At 36.4% G+C, this 9,100-nt stretch overlaps 1 protein-coding gene across 1 annotated transcript in view; it reads right to left on the bottom strand.

Moving 5' to 3' along the window:
- Positions 1-9,100, bottom strand: part of ULK4 (unc-51 like kinase 4) — a 540,134-nt gene that overhangs the window by 117,866 nt on the left and 413,168 nt on the right. The window lies entirely within an intron of this gene.

The following is a 9,100-nucleotide window of genomic DNA, read 5'->3' on the forward strand; positions in this document are numbered from 1 at the left end:
CACTGCCCATATATTCTTGTTTGTTATCAACTTGTTTAGGAAAAATCTACTTCCTAGAAGATATTTAGGAACATTCTGAACTTGTCCGTGTCTGAATTATTGACTGAACAGGTGGGACAAGAAAGCATTGTTTCTGTTATGCATTAAAAGGCATAGTACAAAATAACAATAATACTCCAAAGAATTATAATCTTTTCATTTTTAAAGTTTTATTTTATTTGTAAGAACTTGAGATCTAATTCCAGTGCCATGCAGTTCACTCATTTAACATGTATAGCTCAGAGATTTTTAGTATACTCAGTTGTGCAACCATCATCATAATCAATTTTAGAATTTTTTCATCATCCACAAAAGAAACCCCATACGATGTAGAAGTCACCCTGCATTGTCTCCTCCTCCCCACTGCCAGCCCCTGCCCAGGGCTAATCTGCTTCCTGTCTCTCTGGATTTATCTCTTCTGAACATTTTAGACACATAAAATCACACAGAATATGATCCTTTGTGACTGGTTTCTCTCACCCAGCGTAACGTTTTCAAGCTTCATCCCTGCTGTAGCATGTATCAGAATTTCATTTCTCTTTATTGCCTAATAATACCCTGTTGTATGGATATACCACATTGTGTTTATCCATTCATCAGTTGATGGATATGAGTTGTTTTCACTTTCTGGCTCTTATGAAGAATACTGTTGTGAAAATTTGTGTGTAAGTTTTTATGCAGACATAGGTTTTCATTTCTCTTGGGTGTGTACCTAGAAGTGACTGCAGGGTCATATGAGAACTCTGTGTTTAAACCTTTTAAGGAACTACCAGTCTGTTTTCTGAAGCTGCCATTAGCATCACCAATGCAGGAGTGTTCCCATTTCTCCACATCCTCACCAACACTTATTATTATCTGTAGTTTTAATTACAGCCTAGCAGGTGTAAGTGGTAACTCACTGTGGTTTTCACTTGTACTTCCATGATGACTAATGATGTGGAGCATCTTTTCATGTGCTTATTGGCCATTTGTACATCTTCTTTGGAGATCCTTTTCCCATTTTTGACATGGGTCATCTGCTATTTTATGATAGATACTAAGTGTATATAAATTAGTAGATTAAAAAAACTTTTTCCTATTCTGCAGGTTGCCTTTTCATCTTCTTGATCGTATCATTTGAAGCACAAAATGTATATATATTTTTATTTTGATGAATCCAAATTTATCTACTTTTTTTTATTCTTTGTGATTTTGGTATCATACCTAAGAAACCGTTACTTACTCTAATGTCCTGAGAAATGCATCTAAGAATTTCTATAGTTGTAACTCTTACATTTGTTTTTTCTTCTAAGAATGTTATAGTTTTAACTTTTACATTTAGGTCTTTGATTCATTTTGAGTTAATTTTGTATATGGTGTTATCTGGGGTTCAATTTCATTCTTTTGCATGTTAATTAATCTTTTATTTTGAGATATTTGTAGGTTCACATGCAGGTTTAAGAAAAAGAGAGAGATCTCATACATATTTCAACCAATTTCCCAGTGGAAACCTCTTCATAACTAAAGTATAATAGCACAACCAGGAAATTAGCACTGATAAAATCCACTGACCTTATTCAGATTTTACAGCTTTGACATGTGTTTGTGTATTTAGTTCTATGCAATTTTATCACATGTGTAGATTTGGTGATACCCACTACCTTAAGATACAGAACAGTTCTATCACAAACATTTTTTTTTATAGCAAAAGCCAACTTTCTCTCTCCTTCATGTCTAATTCCTGGCAACCACTAACCTGTTTGCCACTTTGTCGTTCCAACTAAGTTACATAAATGAAAGCAGACAGTACATATGGCTGTCTTCACTCAACATAATTTCATTGAGATCCATCCAAGTTTCTGTATCAACAGTTCATTTCTTTTTATTACTGAGTTGTATCCCATGATATGGATGTACCACAGTTTATTTGCTCCTTAAAGGAAATTTGAATTGTTTCCAATTTGGAGCTATCCCAAGTAAAACTACTATGAGAACATTGTATAAGTTTTTATGTGAACATTAACTTTCATTTCTCTCAGATAAATGCCCAAGAATGAATTATTGGGTTGAATGGGAGGTTCCATTTTACTATTTTGTATTCCTAGAAACAATGTATAAGGGATCCAGTTTCTCAGCATCTCTACTAGCATTTGGTGTTATCACCATTTTTAATTTTAGCCACTCTACTAGGTACATGATGATAGCTCACTGTGGTTTTCATTTGCATTTCTATAATGGCAACTGATAGTGAATATCTTTTCATCTGTTCATGTCTTTTGTCCTTTGCTAACTGGATGGTTTGTTGTTTTATTGTTGATATTTGAAAGCTGTTTAACTATTCTAGATAAAACTTTTTTTCAGATATGTGGTTTGCAAACATTTTCTCCTAGTTTGTAGCTTGTCTTTTCATGCACTTCACTCATTTGCAGAAAGAATATTATAATTTTGATTCATCCAACTGGTGGTTTTAATTTACTGGGATTGTGCTGTTGTTGTCAATTACACTAAAAACTCTTTGCCTAGCCCCGAGTCCTGAAGATTTTCTTCTGCAAGTTTTAAAATTGACATTTAAATTAATTTTTTCATAAAGTATGAGGTTCAGGTAGAGGCTCTTCCATCCATCCATCTAACCATTCATTCATTTTTGCCACCAAGTATACAATTGCTCCAGCATCATTCTTAAAAGATTTGTTCCTCCGCTGAGTTGTTTTCAATCTTTGTTAAAGAGTCAACTGGGCATATTTGTGTGAGCCTATTTCTGAGTTCTTTATTCTGTTCCATTGATTTAGGTGTCTATCTCTCCCCCAATAACACACTGTCTTGTTACTGTAGCTAAATAAGAAGTCAACACCAGGTAGAGGGTTTCCTCTAACTTCATTCTTTTTCTAATTATCTTTACTAACCTGTGGCCTATTGTTTTTCTATATACATTTTGCTTATTTTTTTTTAAATTTTGAGAGAGAGAGCAAGCAGGGGAAGGGCAGAGAGAGAAAGAGAGAGCATCCTGAGCAGCTTTCCCACTGTCAGTGTGGAGTCCGATGTGGGGCTTGAACTCATGAACCATGAGATCGTGACCTGAGACAAAACCAAGAGTTGGACACTCAACCTGGATCAGTGACCACCCAGGCACCCCATGTTTTTCTATATAAATTTTAGAATAAGCTTGTCTATTTATTAACAACTTTATTGGAATTTTAACAGGAATTGCCTTAAAACTATCCAAAATATTAGGGAGAATTGACAGTTTTAGTCTGTTGAGTCTTCTAGTGCAGGTGTATGTGATATCTCTCCATTTATGTATGTCTTCTTTGACTTCTTTCATCACAATTTTGTAATGCTGAGGACATACATGTTTTGTAATATTTATATCTCAGTATTTAATTTTCTTTGTAAATTATAAACAGTGATTTTAATACGTTTCCACATGTTCACTCTCAGTAAAGAAATACAACTAAGTTTTGTTTGGTGATCGTAGATCCTGCGACCTTGCTGAACTCACTTATTAATTCTAAGAGTGTTTTTGTAAATCCCTTTGAATTTTCTACATGTGTCAGGTGCAAATAGTATAGTTGTAGCTCTTCCTTTCCCAACAGTATGCCTTCTTTATTTTTTTCTTGCCTTAGCACACTGGCTAGAACATGCAGCATGATGTTGAATAAAAACGGAGAAGATTGACACCCTTTCTTTGTTCTTGATCGTAGGGAAAAAGGATTAAGTCTTTCACCATTAAGTAGGATGTTAGCTGTAGGTTGAGGAAGGTTCTCCTCTAATTCTAGTTTGATGAGAACTTTTATCATGGGTGCTGGATTTTGTCAAATATCATTTCTATAATAATTGATATAATCATGTGGTATTTCTTCTTTAGCTTGTTTATATGGTAGAATACGTTGATTTTTGAACACTGAAAAAGCTTTATAAATGTAATAAATCCTGCTTGGTCACAGTGTTAATACTTTTTATACATTGGTGCATCCAGTTTGCTAATATTTTGTTGAAAATGTTTATATCTAAGTTTAAAAGAGATAATGTAGGTTTGGGTCTTTTGTTTTTATGGTTTTGCTTTGTTTTTCTAGTTTTTTTTTTCAGGGTAATACAATCTTCATAAAATTCCTCTTAAAATTGGTATTAAAAATCATTTAAATGTTTGACAGAATTCTCCAGTGAAATCATCTAGGCCATCAACTTTTTTAAAAAAAGTTTTAAATTACAAATTCAACTTCTTTAGTGATAACAGGACTACTAAGATGTTTATCTTAGTTAAGTTTCAGTACTTTTTAAATAATTTGTCCATTTCTTCTAGTTACTGAATTTATGAGCATAAAATTATTCAGAATATCCTGCTATTATCCTTTTAATGACTTTGGATCTATACTACATTTCCTGTTTCATTTCTCATATTGGTAATTTTGTCTTTTTAAAATTTTTGTCAGTTTCATTTGTATGGAACCACAAAAGACCCCGAATAGCCAAAGTAATACTGAAGAAGAAAACCAAAACGGGAGGCATCACCATCCTAGACTTTAGCCTCTACTACAAAGCTGTCGTCATCAAGACAGTATGGTATTGGCACAAAAACAGACACATAGACCAATGGAATAGAATACTCAGAATTGGACCCAAAAGTGTACAGCCAACTAATCTCTGACAAAGCAGGAAAGAGTATCCAATGGAAAAAAGACAGCCTCTTTACCAGATGGTGCTGGGAGAACTGGACAGCAACATGCAGAAGAATGAAACTGGATCATTTTCTCACACTGTACACAAAAATAAACTCAAAATGGATAAAGGACCTGAACATGATACAGGAAACGATCAAAACCGTAGAGGAGAAAGCAGGAAACAACCTCCTTGACCTCCACCGCAGCAATTTCTTACTTGACATATCCCCAAAAGCAAGGAAATCAAGAGCAAAAATGAACTATTGGGACCTCATCAAGATCAAAAGCTTCTGCACAGCAAAGGAAACAATCCATAAAACTAACAGGAAACCAACGGAATGGGAAAAGATAGTTGCAAATGACATATCAGATAAAGGGTTAGCATCCAAAATCTGTAAGGAACTCACCAAACTCCACGCCCAAAAAACAAACAACCCAGTGAAGAAATGGGCAAAAGATATGAACAGACACTTCTCCAAAGAAGACATCCAGATGGCCAACAGACACATGAAACAATGCTCAACATCCTTCCTCATCAGGGAAATACAAATCAAAACGATACTGAGATACCACCTCACGCTGGCCAGAGTGGCTAAAATGTGCAAATCAGAGGACTCTAGATCCTGGTGAGGATGTGGAGAAACAGGCACCTTCCCACACTGTTGGTGGGAATGTAAACAGGTGCAGCCCCTCTGGAAAACAGTGTGGAGGTTCCTCAAAAAATTAACAGTAGAACTCCCCTTTGACCCAGCAATAGCACTGCTAGGAATTTACTCAAGGGACACAGGAGTGCTGATGCACAGGGGCACATGGACCCCAATGTTCATAGCAGCACTCTCAACAATAGCTAAAACATGGAAAGAGCCTAAGTGTCCATCAACGGACGAATGGATCAAGAAGATGTGGTTTATCTATACCATGGAATACTACATGGCAATGAGAAACAATGAAATCTGACCATGTGTAGCAACATGGATGGAACTTGAGGGTGTTATGTTGAGGGAAATAAGTCAGGCAGAGAAGGGCAGCTACCATATGTTTGCACGTATAGGAGGATTAGGAGGAACTTAACAGAGGACCATGGGGGAGAAGAAGGGAGAAATAGCGGGGGAGAGGGAGGGAGACAAACTGTGAGAGACTCTTGAATGCTGAGAACTGAGGACTGATGGTTATGGGGGGGGAGGGGAAGGGGGCGATGGGCATGGAGGAAGGCACTTGTGGGGATGAGCACTGGGTGTTATACAGAAACCAACTTGACAATAAACTATTAAAAATATAAAGTGTGTTTTATTTTTAAGTTTTGGAAATTTTCCTATGGTCTTTTAATTATGGGCTTCTAGTTTGATTTCATTGTGGTCAGAGAACTCATTCTGTATTAGCTCAATTTATTTTACATTTGTTGAGGTTTATTTTATGGCCCAAGGTCTGCGAGTGTACCATGGGTGCTTGAAAAAAATATATTTTGCTGTTGTTTGGTACCATGTTCCATATTTGTCAATCATATCCTGTTGGTTGATTGTGTTGTTCAATTTTTCTGTATTCTTCATGATTTCCTGTCTAGTTCCTCTATCAATTGCTGAAGACTAGAACTTTGAAATCCACTACAGTTTTGAATCTTATTTTATTATCTCAAGCTCTATTATTTTTTTGTATCATGTATTTTGAGGTCCTATTGTATGCACATTTAAAACGGCTGTCACCCCAAAGAGACTGTCCTTTTTATCATTATGCAATATCCCTGTCTCTAGTAATTTTTCTTTTTTAATGTTTACTTATTTATTTATTTTGAGAGAGAGAGAGAGCTCAAATGGGGGAGAGGTAGAGAGAGAGAGACAGGAAGAAAGAGAATCCTATCAGGCTCCATTTCAGCATGGAGCCTGATGCGGGGCTTGATACCACAGCCATGAGATCATGACCTAGACCAAAATCATGAGTCAGATGCTTAACCAGCTGAGCCACCCAGATGCCCTTCTAGTAATTTTTCTTACTCAGAAGTCTAATTTATCTGATATTAAGGCAGCCAGTCCTGTTTTTTTAAAATTAATATTTGCATGGTACATACTTTTGAAACTATTACTTTTAACCTGCCTATATTATATTTGAAGTGAGTTTTTTATAGACAACACATTGTGGGATCATGTTTTGCTATGTATTTTATCTTCCTTTGTCTTTTAATTGGTGCATTTAGATCATTTGTATTTAAAGTAAATATTAAGATATTAGGGTTTAAGTGTATGTAATATGCGATTTTATTATTTGTCTTCTATATATTTCTTGTTTCTTGTTATTCTGATTTCTTCCTTTTTAAAACCTTTTCTGTGTGTTACTTGAACATTCATTTTATGGGAGTAAAAGAAAACTTCAGTTCCCAGTAGTAGTTTCCTAAGGGACCATAACAACGTACCACAAACAGGTGGCTCAAAGAATGGAAATTTGTTGTCTCACAGTTCTGGAGGCTAGAAGTCTGCAAGCAAAGGTCAGAGCATGCTCACTCTGAAACCCATAGTAGAATCTGCCCTTGCTTCTTTGTACCTTCTGGCAATCGTTGGTATTCCTTCACATGTAGTTACATAATTCCAATCTCTGCCTCTGTTATCATGTGACATTCTCCCAGCGTGTTTATCTTCACATAGTTGTCTTCTTATAAGGACACCAGTCATATTGGACTAGGGGCCCAGTCTACTTGAGAATGACCTTATCTTAACTAATTACATCAGGAACACTATTTCCAAATAAGGTAAAATTCTCGGAACCAAGAGTTAGGACTTCAACATATTATTTTTGTGGGGGGACACAATTCAATGTAACACTTCCTATCAACTTTGGTCCTTCTGTGCTCGGCTGTTTATTTATCTTGTTGTTTCTGCTTCTTGCTGTTAGGCTTCCCCAAATGTCTAACAGTCTTTGGCTTTCTATTTTATGAATGAAAGATCAGGCAGATTATTATAGGCAGCTGGCATGGATTTCCTCTGCATTTGTATGTATCTGTTTCTTCAACTGGCTTCCCCTGTCTGTGTCCTATGGTTTCCTCAAATTCCATAATGCTTCTTCCTAGGCCCTGACCCCATAGTAGAGATTACCTCAGATAGGTCATCCTCTTTACAGTGCAGTTCTTGACTTAGTATGCTGGAATAAAGCAGAGCAAAATGGATGAGGCAGGGAGACGGATTGGTCTGCCTGTTCTAAATGTTAATCTTCAGTTAGCCTGGGAAATGCCGCAAGGCGTCTATCAGTTTTTCACCTCACTCTTGAGTTTATAGATCTTCTGCACCTGTTCCTACCTTCTGGTTAGTTTTCTCCTATGTATGTTCTGGGTAATAGGTAATAGGTAATATTTCGATTCAGTCCCATCTGCTTTCTAACATCCAGTAATTGCATAAGATTTCTTTTCCATTAACAGTGTCTCTTTCTTTTCTCCCCCAATTTTAAGATATATTTATTCCTTTCTCTATTTTTATAGATTGTGGGTAGTTGGTGAGATAAGCATAGGTGTTCAGATTTCTATTTCTATCCACTTTAACATTTCTTCTTTTTTGAGCTAATTTTGCTTCATTGTTCAAATAGCTGGAGACTGTTTATCAGCAATATTTTCAAGGTGGTTTATTTCTTGGATAATTGTAAATCTCATACTGTTTGTGGGGTATTTTTGGTGCCCCCCCACACACAAAGACTGAAGGTATAAAAATCCCCCCATCTTCCCTAGAATAACAGGGAAAGGATATACCCAACTGCCTATAATAACAAACCAGGAGACAAATACATTAAACAATGGTTTTTAAGATATGAGACACCAGCCAAAGCAGGAAAGGGATACCTAAAGGATGGAAAACAAGTGAGGTGAGCTCTACTCTTGTGACAGGTTAGAGACTGAGAGGTTTCCAGGCCTAAGCATAGAGAGGGCAACTGAAGTGGACACCAGCAGATTTATTATGAATAAAAAGTCTCAGAAATCCAAAGCAACTAGAACTCATAGAACAAAATATCAGAGAGAAGAAAGCATAGCAAGGCTCACTTAAAAAGAAAGGGATTACCTAAATAGCAAATTGTCCATCAGATGAAATGAATTTATGGTTAGTGGCCTTCTGACAAAGGAAACTCCAGGCCCAAATGGCTTTACTGGTCAACATACCAAACATTCAAGAAAGAAGTAATACCCATTCTATACCAACACTTCCAGAAAGCTAAAGAAAAGGTGACATTTCCATGTTATTTCTACATGGCCGGTATTACCCTGAAACCAAAACCAGACAGAGATACTCCTAGAAAGCAAACTAGAAACCATGAATGTAGGTGAAAAGATCTTCAATAAAATGTCAGCAGACCGTATCCAGCAACATATTAAAAGGAATACAGGGATGGCCAGCTCAGTTGGTAGAACATGTGGCTCCCACTCTTGGAGTCATGAGTTCATGTCCCAGATTGTG

The sequence above is a fragment of the Crocuta crocuta genome, unplaced genomic scaffold (genome assembly GCF_008692635.1).
Source record: "Crocuta crocuta isolate KB4526 unplaced genomic scaffold, BGI_CrCroc_1.0 scaffold70, whole genome shotgun sequence".
NCBI lineage: Eukaryota > Metazoa > Chordata > Mammalia > Carnivora > Hyaenidae > Crocuta > Crocuta crocuta.